The following is a 20,471-nucleotide window of genomic DNA, read 5'->3' as shown; positions in this document are numbered from 1 at the left end:
CACCACCTTACCCAGGTCTCTGGGGTACATATGCCCTTAGTACCTAAGGTACCATATACTAGGGACTCACAAGGGCAACCCAGTAACCAATCTGGAGTGTACCTAAAGTAAATGCAATCACTTTAGAAAGGAAGCAGCTAGGCTGGGGTCCTGGTTAGCAGGGCCCCAGCCAGTCTAAAGTTGAACAACAGTGAAACACCAGCAAAAAGTAGGGGTAGCCATAGTAAGCAGGTCCTACTCTCCTACAGCCCCCATACAATGAAGGGTAGACCTTGGAACTCCCAGTAGCCCCCACAGGGTGCTCCATGTCAACAGACTGAAACCATATGTTGACAGGGCAGACATGGACTTGCTCATGGCTACAGATGAGGGAAAGGAAGAAAAGAGATATCCACTCCCTGACCTGTTCTCTCAGAAAAGTGATGATGGGTCAGTGATTGGTGTGACCTTGGCAGGCAGCCTCACTTCCCAGCAGCAACTTCTCACATCTACCTGTTCAACTTTTGAGTAAAGTGCTTCAGCCCGATGAAAACAATCTCAGAAAAACCAGGAGCTGCACGGACAAATATGCACTTCCTCTTTGATAGGTATCTCGCTGCATTATATTCTATAAGTATTGCTCGCCAGACAGCCCTAGTCAATTGGATAGAGCAAAACCATGGGGTAAGCAAAAAACAGCACCGGGCTCTGCTCTGAAGGCACGATCAGCCTTGAGATACATGGGATCTTGTTTCTGTTATATAAAACTTTATAAATAAGTAAATAATAAATACCGAGATTTCCATAGTCAAAAGTAAATGCAAACGGTGTCCATCTTGATTTAGTTCACCACTACCTGATCAAATGCGTCAACAGTATCCATCTTTTAACATAGTGACCTTATCTTACAGGATAACATGGAGGGCTGTTGAATTGGGAACACTGATGGGCAGGTTTGGATGTGCGGCTCCGTTGGAAATGGAAGCTAGAATGGAAACTGACCTCCGGAACAAAGACTACTCTGTAGCTTCACGCTGGTGGTGCCACACTGCTTGTCAATGACTTCACGGATCACAATGTACCCGTCCTATTAAACTATTTATTGAAAACAAAATGTATTTTATTAAATCCATGATGTTTATAAAAATATAGTGGTTATATTTTCATGTTACAAATCATTAAAAAGAAACAAATACCATATGGCAGACAGCTAGCGTTTAAATTTAAAACTGTTAAAACAAAGTAATGTTGTACTTGTCTTTGCTTGTAAAATACAGAAACACAGCTTCAACACAGAGCCCATTGTATTTGCTACTAAATGACATCCGTCTGCATCTATTTCCATCCATTGCTTAAGCCAGGGCACAAAGTAATGAAATTAGTAGAGCTACTGTTATTCTAGAAGTGGGCGTGGCTTAGCAGTCTTCACCGGGATCTACAACGAAAACACAAGCAGCCTAAAGAAAGAAGCAGTCACGGTCGGAAGGGAACATTTAAACAAAAGAATTCCCCAAAGCAACACATAAAGCATGCAAGCGGAAGGACGCTGTGCTTCACCGCTGCTCATCATCCATTAACGGAAGTGAGTTATGAGCTGTTTCAACAAGTTAGAAGGCAGAAAAGAAGAGTGACAGAGGAGTGAACCAACTGGTCAGTGACATGCGGGATTAAGCTCAAGCACATCGCAGCCCATTGCGGGAAAAAAACCCTGTGTCAACGTGGAATTCACAACAAGGCGATACCAAGCGATAGTCTGCTGAAACCGCGGCCAATGTCCGCGATATAACCACCTCGAAGGAGATATAGAGACAAACCTCAACGCGAAAAAACTTGCAGTGGGCTAAAGCGCCATGAGGAAATCAGCGCTAAGCAGTGCCAGGCCTGCAATACACACAAGGCAGGTGGGAAAAATCACTATTAAAGTAGAAAAAACACTCAAATACAAACTAACCAACAACAAAGCACCATGGAGGCAGCCGGAGCAGGCACAAAGGATGAGCGCAACCCCACAAGCACCCCGGATGACAAGACTGGGACCTCAGGGACAGGGAAGGGCAAGGACAAGAAGCAGAGGGAGACAAAGTTCAGTCATCAGGAAAACAGGCTTCTGATCACGGAGCTGATGGAACACCATCAACAACTGTTCGTCAGCTCAAACATGTCATTGGGCACCAAAAATGGGATATGGCGGGACATCGTGGACAAGGCGAATGTGGTCATAGAGCACAAGAGGTCAATGAATGAGGCCAAGAAGTGCTGGATTGACATCAAGTGCAAGACCAAGGAAAAACTTGCAGCCAACCAGAAGGCAGCAATGCAGACTGGAGGTGGGAGCCCAGCGCCACAGCAGGTGCTGGATGACATGGAGGAGCCGGTGTCGACTGTCATCAGCGTAGAGTCTTTGGCCGGAGTCGGGGGTTCGGACACTGCTCAACAGGACACAACACAACTGCAACAGGGTGAGTGACCATCAGGTACTGGAGGGACGGGTGGAGATGGCCACAATGGCACACATGCACAATCAAGAAGAGCACAGTGCACACCCACAATGACTCTGGGTCATGGCCCTTATCAACAGATTGTCACAATGTACAGTGCTATGCTGTCTGAATGTCAGCATGTACCATTCGGAATCATTGTAATACACCATCTCCCCTTCACATTGAAGAGGCACCGTCAACACCACCTGCACAGCAGTCCCAGCCACTCTTCACTGATGATGAGGAGGACACCCCCAGCATCGACACCCAAGCCCTCCCACACAACATCAACATCATCCGTAACTCACCTCCAGGATAAGAGCAGCCTAGCTGCATCAAGGAGACCCACCCACTACCCAAACCACCCAGCAGGAGGCACATACAGCCCTGGCAGTCTCCCAAGACCCTCATGAACAAACCATGACCTTCCAACACTGTGTGCTGGAGGGCCAGAGGGAGATGGCTGAGCAGGTGCTGGTGGGGTTCGGTCTCATGGCTACCAAACTGGAGGCCATCCATGGGTGTCTAGGCCCCATCTGGAACCAGCTCCAGTCCCTAACGGACACCCACAGTCCACTCCATAATCTCCAATGAGTCCTGACTGACATCGCTGGAGTCATGATGCGGAGAGAAGAACACCTGTTCAGTCAGACTATCTCCAGCGACACATGCAGAAGCCCATGTAGGGCATGGTGCAGATGGAGGAGGAAAGGATGGCAGCCACTGCTGCACATCAGCTAAATGTAGCTGGGATCTACTGGCACTGATGAATGCTGCTGCCCCCACACCATCTACATCTCTGCCCCCTGGTGTGTCAGTGCCCCACAGTGCGGCAGGTGTATCCACTCCGGCACCTGATGTGTCATTGCCACACAGTGCAGCTGACAATCTTCCTCCGGCCCCTGATGTGTCAGTGGCACAGAGTGCCACAACCGGTGCTGCAACACCCACAGGTGGGGCAGAGCACACATGCAAGGAAATGGATGGGATTGTGTTCAGAAGGAGGCAATGGCATTCATATCCGCCACCTGGCCTCTTTCTGCTTGGTGCTGCACATGACCCCATGACCTTCCACCGACCCCCGATACACTCCGCTGCACTCACCTTGGACTGCGCCATGGACTACCATATCCTGTTTAATGACCAATGACACGAGGACCAGACTGCAGACTGTACCCTTCCTCTTCCAAAGTACTTGTCATCCCCAGATGGACTCTGGCTGGCCCACCATGGGCCCATATTTTATAGTGTGCTTGGCATGGCCCTGTACCGCTACAGCTGCAAAACTAGACTGGATGTGCAATAAACATCCAGTAATGCACTGTTGTGTCATGTCTTTCATCATTCATGTATGAATGTGTGGATGAATGTAGGGAAAGTGATTTCCCTTACGTCAATGATGCTCATCTAGTGGGATGCCAGTCACAGTGTGCTACATTGCCTATTGTGTTTTAATTGCCGTGGGCACTAAAACAGTGACACACGCATTAGTCACTTCCTGGTCTGGACATGGACTGATTCCATCAACAAGAGAGTAAGGGTCAAAAAACACCCTCATACCCCTTATAAATCCATAACTCAAACAACAGGAGAGTGCTAATATACACAACAGAAAAAATGATGAGCTAGCCAAATTCTATTCAAAGTGCTTCTGAGCTGTTAGAAAAGGCTGTTATTTTCAGTTGGAAAAATAGAGTGCACGTGCTCAAAGAATTAGCTAAGGGGACCCTCAGGCCCAAGTGAAACACTGGTAGCCAGTTGTCTTCATTGGGTCCACCTTTTTGCTAGGAAAGTGAATGTGAGTTTAAAAAGAGTATGCACTACTTCTCAAAATTATTTTAATCAGAGGGTAGCTCTAACTCTGTTAAAAACAGTGATCGAAAAACATGATTGTTTTTCTGGACTACTAAGGTTGTGCAAATTTGAACCAACTAGTCCCGTTAGTAAAGTGATAAAGAAAATAATATATAAAACAAGGTCAACATGCTTCTGCCTGTTAAGCTAAATTCGCTCGGCATTCATCAGGACCAGGAAAACACTATCACTCGCTGTTCAGAGCACGCTAAAGTGCTCAGATACAGGGAGCGATGACACTGAATGATACGACCTGTAGTTTGTCGAGGCTCCTTGTGGGAAAGTCTTCCCCAATTTTCTATAAGCTCCTTGTTATAGGAGAGACAATATGATGGGCATTGCGGCAGGAGGAAATCTTCACGTTTGGACTTTTCCACCAAACGGCTCCCTGCAGGAATACCTACACACGGCCACTTCCGCCGCCCGTATCGTAAAACAGTGACACACGCATTAGTCACTTCCTGGTCTGGACATGGACTGAACCACGCCCAGAGCCCCCGAGTTGTTGTTGCAAGCTATGCGCTGGTCTGGCATATGCCAGGCCAGACCACTCTGCTTACACTCTGAGGGGGGCCCACATAGTTACCTGTCGCAGGTGTACTCGCTGTTAGTTTGCAGGTCATTGGTCTGGTTGGCAGCATGTCACGGCACCTCCCTGAGGGCAAGTCTGCACCCACACCACACCCACCGGGCACAGGCGTCAGAGGCCATGTAACCCCGAATTTATAAGGGGCCGACAACGTCACATTCCTCTCTGTCAGTGGAGACTGGACGACAGACGCTTCACGGTTCTCAATAATAAAGGCTCCATGAGTTGTTGCGCACTGGGTCAGTGGCACACAAGTCCTTGTGGAGGTCAAGGGCCTACCACCACGTGGTGCTGACTGGCGGTGCACAGGGTTAGTGGCACCAAGGTCCTACTGCCATCACAGGCCTACCACCACGTGGCGCTGACTGGTATTGGACAGGGTTAGTGGCCCCGAAATAGCTGAGCAGGTGTGCAGCCTGAGATGCTGATGTATGCCCTGATGTGGTCTTCGCCACTGATGACTCAGGACTCAGCATCATGTGTGGGACCTGCTGGGACGCAGGGCGGGCCTGCATGATGTGGACCATGCCCTGGTGCCGCAACTGGGCCTGGACTTTGCACGGGTGGCAGCAGGTGAACAGTGGGGCATGTTTGCGCAGGGGCAGCGATGTCTCTTTCTCGCTCTCTCTCTCTTCCTTTCCTTTTCCCTCTCTCACTCTCTCTCCCTTCCCTCTCTCTCTCTCCCTTCCTTTCCTTCCCTCTCTTTCCCCCTCTTCACCTTCCTTCGCTTTTTCTCTGTGTCTCACTCCTTTGAAGTGTGCATGACACACGCCCTGATTGTATTGTTTATTTCCCAGGCTGTGACAGCGAGATTGACCCTGATGAAACCGACAGGAGTCTTCCACATTGGTGTTTTGTGTTGTATTTCAATAAAGATTCTAAAGCCAGCTTGTGCTTCTGCCAGATTGTTCTCCCACCCCAGATCTGAAGCCAGCTTGTGCTTCTGCCAGATTGTTCTCCCACCCCAGATCTGAAGCCAGCTTGTGCTTCTGCCAGATTGTTCTCCCATCCCAGATCTGAAGCCAGCTTGTGCTTCTGCCAGATTGTTCTCCCACCCCAGATCTGAAGACAGCTTGTGCTTCTGCCAGATTGTTCTCCCATCCTAGATCTGAAGGCAGCTTGTGCTTCTGCCAGATTGTTCTCCCATCCCAGATCTTAAGCCAGCTTGTGCGTCTGCCAGATTGTTCTCCCACCCCAGATCTGAAGACAGATTGTGCTTCTGCCAGATTGTTCTCCCACCCCAGATCTGAAGCCAGCTTGTGCTTCTGCCAGATTGTTCTCCCACCCCAGATATGAAGCCAGCTTGTGCTTCTGCCAGATTGTTCTCCCACCCGAATCTAAAGTCAGCTTGTGCTTCTGCGAGATTGTTCTCCCACCCCAGATCTAACGCCAGCTTGTGCTTCTGCCAGATTTTCTTCCACCCCAGATCTAACGCCAGCTTGTGCTTCTGCTAGATTGTTTTCCCACCCCAGATCTAAAGCCAGCTTCTGCTTCTGCCAGATTGTTCTCCCATCCCAGATCTAAAGGCAGCTTGTGCTTCTGCGGACTTGTTCTCCCACCCTAGATCTGAAGCCAGCTTGTGCTTCTGCCATTGTTCTCCCATCCCAGATCTAACGCCAGCCTGTGCTTCTGCTAGATTGTTCTCCCACCACAGATCTAACGCCACCTTGTGCTTCTGCCAGATTGTTCTCCCACCCCAGATCTGAAGCCAGCTTGTGTTTCTGCCAAATTATTCTCCCACCCCAGATCTGAAGCCAGCTTGTGCTTCTGCCAGATTGTTCTCCCACCCCGGATCTGAAGCCAGCTTGTGCTTCTGCCAGATTGTTCTCCCACCCTGCATCTGAAGCCAGCTTCTGCTTTTGCCAGATTGTTCTCCCACCCCAGATCTGAAGCCAGCTTGTGTTTCTGCCAAATTATTCTCCCACCCCAGATCTGAAGCCAGCTTGTGCTTCTGCCAGATTGTTCTCCCACCTCAGATCTAAAGCCAGCTTGTGCTTCTGCTAGATTGTTCTCCCACCCTGCATCTGAAGCCAGCTTGTGCTTCTGCTAGATTGTTCTCCCACCCTGCATCTGAAGCCAGCTTGCGCTTCTGCTAGATTGTTCTCCCACCCCAGATCTAAAGCCAGCTTGTGCTTCTGCAAGATTGTTCTCCCACCCCAGAGCTAAAGCCAGCTTGTTGTTCTGCTAGATTGTTCTCCCACCCTGCATCTGAAGCCAGCTTCTGCTTCTGCCAGATTGTTCTCCCATCCCAGATCTGAAGCCAGGTTGTGCTTCTGCCAGATTGTTCTCCCACCCCAGATCTGAAGCCAGGTTGTGCTTCTGCCAGATTGTTCTCCCATCCCAGATCTAACGCCAGCATGTGCTTCTGCTAGATTGTTCTCCCACCCCAGATCTAACACTAGTTTGTGCTTCTGCCAGATTGTTCTCCCACCCCAGAACTGAATCCAGCTTGTGCTTCTGCCAGACTGTTCTCCCACCCCAGATTTGAAGACAGCTTGTGTTTCTGCCAGATTGTTCTCCCACCCCAAATCTAAAGCCAGCTTGTGCTTCTGCTAGATTGTTCTCCCACCCCAGATCAAAAGCCAGCTTGTGCTTCTGCTAGATTGTTTCCCCCACCCCAGATCTAAAGCCAGCTTGTTCTTCAGATAGATTGTTCTCCCACCCCAGATCTAAAGCCAGCTCGTGCTTCTGCCAGATTGTTCTCCCACCCCAGATCTGAAGCCAGCTTGTGCTTCTGCCAGATTGTTCTCCCACCCCAGATCTGATGCCAGCTTGTGCTTCTGCCAGATTGTTCTCCCACCTCAGATCTAAAGCCAGCTTGTGGTTCTGCTAGATTATTCTCCCAACCTGCATCTGAAGCCAGCTTCTGCTTCTGCCAGATTGTTCTCCCATCCCAGATCTAAAGCCAGCTTCCGCTTCGGCCAGATTGTTCTCCCACCCCAGATCTAACGCCAGCTTGTGCTTCTGCCAGATTGTTCTCCCACCCCAGCTTGTTCTTCTGCTAGATTGTTCTCCCACTCCAGATCTAACACCAGCTTGTGCTTCTGCCAGATTGTTCTCCCACCCCAGATCTGAAGCCAGCTTGTGCTTCTGCCAGATTGTTCTCCCACCCCAGATCTGAAGCCAGCTTGTGCTTCTGCCAGATTGTTCTCCCACCCCAGATCTGAATCCAGCTTGTGCTTCTGCCAGATTGTTCTCCCACCCCAGATTTGAAGCCAGCTTGTGTTTCTGCCAGATTGCTCTCCCACCCCAAATCTAAAGCCACTTGTGCTTCTGCCAGATTGTTCTCCCACCCCAGATCTGAATCCAGCTTGTGCTTCTGCCAGATTGTTCTCCCACCCCAGATTTGAAGCTAGTTAGTGTTTCTGCCAGATTGCTCTCCCACCCCCAATCTAAAGCCAGCTTGTGCTTCTGCCAGATTGTTCTCCCACCCCAAATCTAAAGCCAGCTTTTGCTTCTGAAGATTGTTCTCCCTCCCCAGATCTGAATCCAGCTTGTGCTTCTTCCAGATTGTTCTCCCAGCCCAGATCTAAAGCCAGCTTGTGCCTCTGCTAGATTGTTCTCCCACCCCAGATCTAAAGCCAGCTTGTGCTTCAGCTAGATTATTCTCCCACCCCAGATCTAAAGCCAGCTTGTGCTTCAGCTAGATTGTTCTCCCACCCCAAATCTAAAGCCAGCTTGTGCTTCTGCCAGATAGTTCTCCCACCCCAGATCTAAAGCCAGCATGTGCTTCTGCCAGATTGTTCTCCCACCCCAGGTCTAAAACCAGATTGTGCTTCAGCTAGATTGTTTTCCCATCCCAGATCTAAAGCCAGCTTAATGTTACAATCGATGTCATTGAAAATCTAATGGGTTCATTACATTTGAGAAAAGGGGTCACAATACAGATTACATTCATCCTAGTAAGTAATCAGCCTAAGAAATATTGCATTTCATCATCAAAATTCAAACCCCTCTCCACCGCATGAACCCGCATGATCCAGCGTACCCCCTGTTGCCTCAGTGTCAATTTGCGATTCCCACCTCTATCGTCCATGGGTACCGTTTCAATGCCATGGAATGACATTGTCAAATGGTCAGTCTGCAATGTTCAGTTTAGAGCATGTGCTGCTATTGGAACCCTGTCATCCCTATTCTTTAAAGCTCTAAAATGTTCGGCAACCCTATCCTTAAGTCTCCTTATGGTACTTCATTTATAAACCTTTTTACATTCTAAGTAAGCTTTAAAGAATAGGGATGACAGGGTTCCAATAGCAGCACATGCTCTAAACTGCACATTCCAGACTGATTGTAACATTATTGATAAGGACCTAGAGGTTATGACCCACCTTTAGACAAATGAATTATGGAACATTACGGGGTGTAGAGAAAAACCTTTTCGAAAAGTGTTTTTGTAAATAAACACCAAGGTATTCCGCTTTACAAAAAGTATACTATTTATACCATTCTTTACCTCATATTTGAGATACTATCACTACTGTGTATGACCTACCAACAGTTCGATGTGCTCTCTCACGGTTTGTGTGAGGGCATTTGGAACTTAACCCCTGTCCTTCTGTTTAGTTAACGAATGACAGCTCACACGTTCTCGTTTTCCTCTTTCCCTTTTTCCTCTGCTTTCCCTTCCAACTTAACGCTATTAATGCTATCTCCCTCGCATTTTTATTCTTAATAACCATGTGACTGTTGTTGTACCACAGATTAAATTGTAGATTCAAAATAGAATTATGGATTAGAGTTGACTTTAAATGTGATGGCAGCATACATCACACTGGGCTGTAAGTTAAAGTCAATAGTGATTGAGATATGACTCGCTAACTTTGGGAATCACGTTAATAATGCCTTTTGCCCCACATTTCAGCCTTTAATGACCATGTGACCGTTGTTGTATCATAGATTAAATTTTAGATTCATAGTAGAACTGGTGATTATTATTAACTCTAAATGCGATGGCAGCTAATGACTGAGATATGACCAGTTAACTATGGGAATTGTGCTAGATATTTCAGCTTTTCGTGTATACTACAAGATGGTTGCTTTTTTAATCATTTACTCCACGACTGGTAGACTAGGACTTCGTTAGTCCATTTTCCATGCCCATTGCTTTAGCAACCTAACTAAAGGAACAATTCAATATGGCGTGGATGCTGAATGCCTAATCTCGCCAGCCAGGTTGAAAGCGGTGTGTCTTCGTACTCGGAGGTGAGAATATATGCATTTTTTAACCTAGTGGATTTTTACTTAAGGACTTGGCCTTACCCTTGATATGTGTGTTTTAGGTTTGACACACAGCGGGTTTTATCTCGATGTTGTATATTTCACCAGTGTATAATCGAGAGGTGTCATTTTATCATGGGCTCCCTAATTCGCCTTACGTTTTAGCTCATCAATATGCATATTAGAATATTTTCTTGGATATGACTTATCGGATTAGTAAAGTATGGACACAATACTAAGATTTGTATATATTGTTCTGTGTTTTTAATAGGACGCTGACTATATCGAACGCCATTACAGGACCTACTTATACCTCAAGGCTAACTTTTAGCAATTAAAGGATACCGGGATATTGGAGGCGGGCTTTACTTACTTATAATTACTGAATCCCCTTTCCTGAACACGAATTATACATATAAATAGTGAGTGATCTATTCCAATTTTGTTTATCTTACTTGTTTGATTAATGTACACAGACTCTTTGGAGATTAGACAGTTTACGCCTTGTGTTCTCTAGTACAATCGGCGACGATAGATGAAATACAGTGATTTTTTGCATCTTTTTGCCCCAGATTGCTTTGGTGGCTGCCAAAGATTTTGAAGGCCCACCTCTCGTTTCCTTGATGTATTGAGTCTAGCTATAGGTGAGCTCCCTGATCTTTTCTTCTCCCTCTATTTTCACTATGTTTTTGATTCACCTTTTGTATGAACTGTGTCCTTCACTTAATCTTCCGTTTTTCTGGTTTGTTTTCCTGCAATCCGAATTTATCTATGGGATCATGGTCGCTTTTTCACTTCACTATTTTCAAACCACATCTCCAGCCTATTTTTCATGCTGCTTCGGTCACTCGGCTTATAAACATGTGGCTTTTCCACTATGACTTGATCTCCGTTGTTTTCTTTGTCTTAATAACAACTTTTAGACAATATCGTTTTAGAGTAAATGTCTATTGACCTATTCAATCGGGAATGATGATTTTTTATCATAATGATTAACTATCACTGACAGCATCTTGTAGGTTTTTGTCTGTATTTATAAACGAGGGGGTGAGGTCATGGAATGAACATCCTATATTTTGACCCCATTCCAGGCCACTTTGTTCTGTTGCTCTATTTTATGGGAATTATGGCTATGTATGTATTATATCACTTAAATTGGTTTAAATGTATGTCAGATGAATACAATGTTTTGGGCTTATGCCATTGTGATCATATTTATTGTAATATTTCTAGCCCTGAAGAAGTCTTTTGGTCACCAGACCAAGACGAAACACGTGTTTGCGGGGGCTAGTGTGTGTTCTCTTGACGAACACTGAAAAATAAATCAAGATGATATGAAGACAAATTGGCATATGGGGTTTAATTGATGGACTGTGATATTTGCCTTTAGCTCAGGATATACCCTTTGTTTTTCTACATCCCAGGGACAGTTCTATCGTCTGGTGCTAGACTCCAGCTGTTCATCAGAAAATAGACTTTTGGTCCCCAACCGCGGCGGTGATGTCACCTCTGTGCCCTGATGAAGACCTGGGAGACATCTATAGATGAAGACAAAACTCATTAACACCCTAAATCAACACAAACCATTTAGTGTAGCTGTAAAACATGTACACTAATGAGGACCCGTTCAGGAGCTCCCTCCAGACCTGCTTAATGAGGTTTGTGCTACATTGTGGCATTCAGGGGAAACCACTCATCAGACACAAATTAATGAGACTCCGGGGTACTCCTCAGAGAAGGCTGACCTTGAAGGGAAGTGGTGATGGTCACATTGACTGTCCTGATATGAGAGCTCTGAAGTGGCCCTTGTGGTGTTGGTTACATGCACTGTCCTGATACAAGACATCTGATTTGGGCCTTTGTTGCAGGGATTCTGCTCATACACAGAACTGTGCACAGAGACCCAGGACCTCAGTGAATTGTGGTGGACCAAAAAACTCACCTCAGTACCTAGAACCCCTAACCGACTACCATCAGTGTCTCATTAGCTCTTCATCCTATAGCGAAGCTACCAATGATTAAACAACCCAGAACATGCAACTTAGGGTACTCTCAGGAATGGTGGGAATCAAGAACACTCTTTCATCTGTTATTCTCATACCAGTCCACAACATGAGTATATAGAGACACGGGAAAGTTTAAAATATGTATTTTAACAACGTGCTCTAAGATGAAGTATTTTTGCTAACATTAGCAGGCATATGATTAAAATAATACAATCAGCATTGTTACAATTCCATAAAACACAAAAGGAGAAATCATATTATAATGACAGTGGAAACAGGTCCTATAGTTCCTTCTGTACCACCCTCCCCAGCTAGGAACTGTGGGGCACATTATCAAGCAGGGAGTTAAAAGTTATTGCCATTTTAGAGGCAGAAAACTGCCGCTAAAGCTGCAATATTCGGCTTGATAATACCACCTTGTAAATTCCAATAGAATTCAGGTGTAGACATGGGTTTGTATTGGAATTCTCTAGGGTATATTTTCAAGCCCATTATCGCCGCTTTAGCTGCAGTTTTCCGCCGCTAAAACTGCGATAACTTTAACGCCCTGCTTGATAATATGCCCCTATGTTTTATGATAATAGTAGGACTCTTAGGCTTGAATGGGGAACGCCCTACCTCCAAGATCAGCAGGAGTGAATCACATCAGGACCAGCAAAAGCTCTCGCTCTCTGGAAAAGGATTTGCTCCAAGTGTCCTAATCAAGCATGCAGTGCAATATTATAGGCGCTAGAATTTCATTTAGCTGCAACTGTGTGCATGTTGTGTCTTGAGCGTGGGCCGATCAGCCCGAATAACAGCTTACATTGTTATGATACCCTTGGAGGCTTCTGCACACATTGTACAGACTAAGGCAGCAATGTAAGTCTAGGGATGTTGTAAACAAGCCTTTCTCATGTGAAAATTTTCAAGCAGTCTAACTTAGAACAACAGTTACATGCAGTGTCGTGTGCAAAAGCTGCAAAAGAGCAAAATGGCGTTTAAACGTCTAATAAGCTTATGCTAACATAGCAATGTGTGGCCCTGCCTTCACTACAACTGCCTTTTATCAGAACACTTACAAGAAGTAACGCAGAGTTCAAGTTAGAGTCATTAACACCCCAAATCAACACAAACCATTTAGTGTGGCTATAAAACATGTGCACTAATGAGGACCCGTTCAAGAGCTCCTTCCAAACCCGTTTAATGAGGTTTGTGGTGTATTGCGGCATTCAGGGGATACCACTCATCCTACTCAAAGTAACGAGACTCCGGGGTTCTCCTCAGAGATGGCTGACCTTGAAAGGAAGTGATGCAAAGTCCGAGCTGAAGTCCGAGATCCAAGGGCAGTGAACGGGGGAAAGTGGATTGGGTCCTAGGTTTGGACAAGTGGTGATATTCACATGCATTTAAGCATGGGCGGAAAATCCGTTACGCTCACGGATTTTGCGGATTTTCGGTAAATTCGCATTCCGCGAGATTCGTGAATTTCCCGCAAAATCCGCAAATTCGCACGCAGCGGATTTTTTTTCTTTGCGGTGTAAGTTCGCAATTGCGAACATGTAGGTGCGGCGGGCAGCAACAATCTCGCACTCGCGAAATTACAAAAATTGCAATTCCGCACAAGAAATCTACTAGCAAGCAGCATAGACCTTCTGAAAATGATTATTTTTATCAGAATAACTCCTCAGGTTGACATTTTACTGCACTTTTTTAGATTTGAGGCCTTTTGATTTTCTTTGGATAACTTTTGGATTAGAAATCAACTTTCTCATATAAGCTTGGTGAGGCATTAAAGTTGCTGTAATGCTGCTCTGCAGAAAAACGAGTTTTGCAAAAGTGAAAGCAGGTTCAAAAGTTCAAACTCATCATTAGTAACCGTTCCCTGTAGTGCTTCCTGACAAGGGCCCCTCCAAAGTTCAGTTGCTAGATGCAACAATTGTTCAGTTGCTAGTTGCAACAATTGTATGACCCTGCTCCGACCCTCACAGCAGGCTCATAGAATAGCTACAAGTAGGCCACAAAGGTCCTGGAAAAAAAATTGCACTGCAACAGAAAGCAAATTACAGATAAGGATGCAGGTGCCAGACTGGAATTTTAAAACAGTGACACATTAATAAATCAACCCCAAATTAATTCATGTCAGTTGAAGCAGGCAGGTGTGCTTGCTTTTTCCCCCCATAATCTACAGTGATGATGAACCAGAGGGTGGCATAAGGCATTGATGTACCAGAGGGTAGCATGGGTAAAACAGAGGGTGGCAGGGGTGAAACAGAGGGTGCTGGGAACCTATGATGATGAACCAGACGTAGAAACAACATAATCATGACCGTTGCGAGCTGACATGTAAGTTCGCGATTGCGAACTGTTACAAAACCCTTGCGAACTGTCAGAAATCCTTGCGAACTTCAGAAATCCTTGCAAACACAAAAAAAAAATCCGCTAATTCGCGAGAATTCGCGGATTTTGCGGATTGCGAGTTCGCAAATTCGCAAAATTCGTGAACGCCAGATTTGCAAAAATCGCCCATGCTTACATGCATTGTCCTGATATGAGAGCTCTAAAGTGGCCCTTAAGTTAATGGTCACATGCACTGTCCTGATATGAGACCTCTGAAGCTTGAGGTTCAGTGCCTGCAGGGGAAAAGCATGCGGGAAATTCAGAGACAGCTTAGGGTGGGCTTAAGGGGCATGACGGGTGCCCTGGAGGCACTCTGTGCGGAGATATGGGCGGACCGTGCTGCTAGGCGCCGTGAAAGTCAGCGCCTTTACCACGCTTTGATCTATTCACAAGGGCGGTTAAGCGTCTGGCCTCAGCCACCTCTATCCAGTCACTGCACAGCATTAGCATGCAGCGTGAGGTTGCACACAGCAGTCAGGACATGGCCAGGGGATTACTCCAGGTCACATGTGCTGTGGATCAGCTGTGGACAGTTGCTACTATAAGGACAGGAGTCCTCAGTTCACTAGAGGAGGGCGCACAATGAAGCCGTAGCAGCCTCACTCCACCCCCCCAACAGGACAGGCGCCGTAGTGAGCGTCATGGCAGGGTTGCAGATGCCACTGGAGAGGGGAATGTGCACTCGGGGCGCATAGCAATGGGACGTCAGCGCCACCGTTGAGGTGCCCGGACTTACTAATGGCAATGGGTGAATTAACTCATTGCACAAAGTGAACAGTTACCAATTTATTGTTTTTGCACTGTGCATCCAACATGTGCGTGACAACACTATCCACATTGAGTGCTACACAGGCTGTGTGATATTATGAATCCTGACTTAAAGATATAAAACACAGCTTATCCTGAATACATAGCATTGTGTCATCATTTCTTACCTAGAAATAGTTCTGTCTTATGTCATCTCGTCTCTGTCGCCCGGATGCCGCTCACACCGGCTGGTCGGCACCATGGAGCTGGCCCCTCCTCATCTGATGTCTCTGAATCTCTGAGCTCCACTAGGGTGCCTTTCCTGGTGGCGATGTTATGCATCATGGCACACGCAACCACCATCTTGCAGCAGGTCTCAGGGCTGTATTGCAGTGCTCCTACACTCCTATGCAGGCATCTGAAACGGCACTTGAGTATACCAAAGGTCTGCTCAAGGGTACTGCGGGTGGCAGTGTAGGCACTGTTGTACCTCCGCTCCCTAGCGTTTGCAGGATTTAGGTATGGGGTCAATATGAAGTCCCAGAATGCATGTGCACTGTCACCTATGAGGCAAGAGGAAATAGGTACACACTGTCCTGCCACTGCTGTATTTTAATATTGTGTCACTGTTTCCTATGCAATTACCTAGAAGGTAGCCCTCCCCAAACTCCCCATTAGTGAGTCGACGGTGGGTCCCACTGTGGTGAAAGATGAACGAGTCATGGGTGCTGCCTGGGTATTTAGCAACAATGTCAGTGATAATGTGCTTGGAATCACACAACACTTGTATTTTGAGGGAATGGTATGATTTGCGATTCCTGAACACATACTCATTGCGGGAGGGGGGGATATGGCGACATGTGTTCCATCTATGCATCCAATGATGTGGGGGAATTGTGCTATTTGATAGAACTCCTGCTTGGTCTGGTCTAGTGCCAGTGGGGTGCTGGGGAAGTGGATGTGGTGGTGCAGCATCTGAACCATGGCATCAAGGAACGTGTGGAAAAAACGTGACAATGCACTCTGTGACACCCCTCCTACTGAGGCTATCACCCCGGGATGCTACCTGATGCAAAGAGGTGCAGTGAGCACAGGACTTGGATGTGGGTGGGGGTGGGGTGTCTCCTGCATGTGGGGTGTTCAAGAATAGGTTTGAGTTCCTCAATTAAATCAAGGATGCTCTCTTCATTCAGCCTGTAGTGTGTATGGATTTCCTCCTCAGTCCCCTGGAACAGGGTAATGCGCGCACGGAATAACCTCTCCTGGCGTCTCCTCCTCTGTGCAGCAGCTCTGAGTCACAACCTCCTGGCTATCACATACAGCCCAGCCATTGTGGAAAAATCTGTTGCATTGTGGAACTCCTTAAATAGTTTGCACCTGCTCATACTTGGTGTTAATTGCGATTCTCAAAATTGTGAATTTCATGAATTCGAAATTTTTGCGATTTTTTTTTTTTATACATTTCATTGTGATTTCTTATTTTGTGATATCCCGTTTGCGAATTTCTCAAACAGAGAAAAGCGCAACCTAAGAAATTGCTAGTGAATTCGCAGAATTCTGGTTATCGCAACGTAAGAAATCGCTATATTTGCGATTTCTTATTTTGCGATGCGATTGTGCCTCATACATCGGAAATGGCGAACTTCTAATCGCAAACACTGTTTTTTGCGATTTGCAGCATTTGCGAGAAAATTTGATTGATACATATGGCCCTCTGTCTCAGCTTGAGGTGATCTTGGACCCTGAAGCCCAGAAGAAGCCAAGCTCTGATGTGGCTTCTGCAAGCCCCCTGTGCTCTACCTTCATGCACCAGGAATTAAAAACAAATCATTAACCTTTAGTGTTAAGAAGGAGTGAGAGAGGCGCCATCAGTGGGTGAACTGCATAATGTGAGACCTGAGACCACTCCTGACCCCCCGCGCTGTGCAAACATCCTGAAATCCCAGGAGAATGCTTTATTTTACAGCACCTTCTTTACATTCAGTATCACATGTGCAAACACCTTCCAAAGCAATTCAGGGTGTGCACTATGTAGACATATCTGATGGGTAAAGGCAGAGATGCTTCTGCATGTGAAAGAAAAGTCTTTTGTAGTTATCTAGATACTATCATATGTTCTCAGGGTGTTTTCAGGGCGCTGTTCGTGGACTGGCAGGTAGACCCTTAGCTCGGCTGTAGCCCGGCACTGGCTCGGCTCCAGCTCGCCTCTGGCTCGGCACTGGCTCGACTCCAGCTTGCCTCTGGCTCTTCTCTGGTTCGGCTCTGGCTCGCCTCTGGCTTGGCACTGGCTCGGCTCCAGCTCGCCTCTGGCTCAGCTCCAGCTCGCCTCTGGCTCGGCACTGGCTCGACTCCAGCTCGCCTCTGGCTGGGCTCTGGTTCGGCTCCAGCTCGCCTCTGGCTCGGCACTGGCTCGGCTCCAGCTCGCCTCTGGCTCGGTTCTTCCTGGAAATATGCTGGCTCATCGACCTCTCCAGACAAATCACCACACAGGCAGAGAACTGCCCTCTCAGGGTGTAAAATATGTGTTACCAGATACCTGTCTGTGCACACATGGAGATTTCTCCTGAGGTACTGGGTTTTTCAGAACCGGTACTGATCCGGTAACCCAGCGGTGTCAGGGGCAACACCCAAAGACCTCGAGTACTTTCCTGATTCAGACCACAGAAACACGAGTCTTCTAGGTGAAGTCAAGGATCAAATTTATTGGCTGCAACCAAGTAACAAGCGTCCTAGAAGTACAACAGCATGTAGGTTCTCAGGAGACTGCTCAAATGTACAAAGCCTGGCTTCTTTTATACAGATTTTTAAGCTTCAGGCAAGCTTTCTTAGATTTACAGTGCAAACATTCTAGGATTTACAGTGAGCTATTCACATATTTTCATTACAAAAGAAAAAGCAGAGTCATGATGACAAGTACACGTCTAGTGTGTCCAGTTTGTGATCAATTACCCGGCAAGGCCCAACATTTCCATCAGATATCGGTGTACCCTCAATAAAACCGGGCTCCTCCTCATCATAAAGCAAAAGGAGAGAAAAGAGCAGGGACAGGTGTGGGCAAGATTTGGGCGGGGGGGGTGTGTGCGATGGGAACAGTTTATGGCCTGTTGTGCTTTGATGCTATCTTGTTCGGCCACTGGGAGAGAAACTGACCAAACAGGTTTGGCTTGGGGCAATGGTTCCAGCTTGCCCAGGTCACAGAGAAGTCAATTAAGGTGTACGTGTCCTTTGATATCAAATTCAGCTGTGGTTACAAGCCTATGTGAAGGGCAACTCACTAAATGGCTGCCAAGCGTAAAATGGAACCCAAGGGTTCAAAAACGAAAATGGCGATTTCATGGTGAAATTGTTACTCGATTATGACGAAAATGCTTGTGCATAGTGTACTAGCCTTTATCGGTCTTTTGACACCAAAATCGTCATGCTACGACCAGGTTTGTTGCACGAGTCCAGAATTTTCAGAACTACATGTTACCAGATACCTGTCTGCTGACATGCAGACATCTCTCTTCTAAGGGTGAAAAACCTGCATGGAAGCTGACGTACTTCTGTACGCACTGGCATCAAAAATGGCTCCAGACCTTGTGTGGTTTCATTAACCATAGATCATAGAGAGCTCTGCTGGTGACGGAGCACACACATGACCTGTTCATAGCTGTTTGGGTGTTATCCTATGTATGTGACCTGCTCCCAGCTCTGCACATGACACAGTACATTCATGACCCATTCAGAGGTCTGGGGGTATCACAGTACATACATGACCCATTCAGACCCCCTGAAAGTGACACAGTACATACATGACTCGCTCTGAGTTCTGAGAGTGACACTGTACATACATGACTCATTCAGAGCTCTGAGAGTGACCGAGTACCTTCATGATTCCTTCAGAGCCTTGTGGGTGACACAATACATACATGACTCATTCAGACTTGTGAGAGTGACACAGTACATACATGACTCGCTCCGAGTTCTGAGAGTGACACAGTACATACATGACTCGCTCCAAGTTCTGAGAATGACACAGTACATACATAACTCGTTAGGAGCTCTAAGATTGACATATAGAACCCACCAGCAGCTCTGTGGATGACACAGTACTGACATGATCTGTTCTGAGCCCTCTGAGTGACACATTACAAACATGACTCGTTCAGAGCTCTGAGAATGACCGAGTACCTTCATGATTCCTTCAGAGCCTTGTGGGTGACACAATACATACGTGACTCATTCAGAGCTCTGAGAGTGACACAATACATACAGGACTGGTTCAGAGCTCTGCGAGTGACCGAGTACCTAGATGATTCCTTCAGAGCCTTGTGGGTGACACAATACATACATGACTCATTCAGAGCTCTGAGAGTGACACAATACATACAAGACTCGTTCAGAGCTCTGAGAGTGACCGAGTACCTAGATCATTCCTTCAGAGCTCTGTAGGTGACAAAGTACATACATGACTCGTTCAGAGCTCTGAGAGTGACCGAGTACCTAGATGATTCCTTCAGTCAGCCATGCCCCCAGTCTTCAAACTAAGCAAATTTTCATGTAGATCTCCGGCGTTAGCAGTTGTCTGTTGGTGGGTGTCGTGGAGAACCCCGGACATTGTTTGGTAAGGAGTCACATTTGCTGTAAGAACATTGACAGGTTGGGAGATACTTTGTTATAAACCTCACCAAAGACAAGCAAATAGTATTTGGGACCAGCTATGAGAAGCGCGCCCTCCGCTGCAGACAAATTTGGTGACTAATTACATTTTACGGAGGAACACCCGACTAATCCTTTGGCTAAAGAAGTTTAGAAGAAAGGAAACACCCTGAAACGTTCGGAGTGTTGCTGCGTTACTGCGGAAAAGCAAAGCGGCATACGAAGAAAGCGAGGGCATTGTGGAGAAGAAGTTAACTGATGAGTGCAAGAGGAACTGCATGGAGCACTCCGCCGTTAATGAAACGCCGCTTTAAATCTGAAATAGATGCCGCGCCTTCGCTGGAAAACGAGGTGAGAGTGTGAGGCATAAATCAGAAGCGGAGCTGCTCGGCAGTGTTGCAGCGAGTGATAGACAGAAGCGTACGAGCTAATTGGGAAGTTTGTGATACGCTGCCTATCGTTTAAAATAAACACTGCCCAGATATCTAAAAAGGTTAATGCGGTTGTGTGTCGCACACAGACAGCCCCAGCCACGAAGTGACAGAAACGTCCTGATTTAAAACACGGGTGCCGCTCGGA

Source organism: Lissotriton vulgaris, chromosome 2_1 (assembly GCF_964263255.1).
Source record: "Lissotriton vulgaris chromosome 2_1, aLisVul1.2, whole genome shotgun sequence".
Taxonomy (NCBI): domain Eukaryota; kingdom Metazoa; phylum Chordata; class Amphibia; order Caudata; family Salamandridae; genus Lissotriton; species Lissotriton vulgaris.
Note: the sequence above shows the minus strand (reverse complement) of the source record.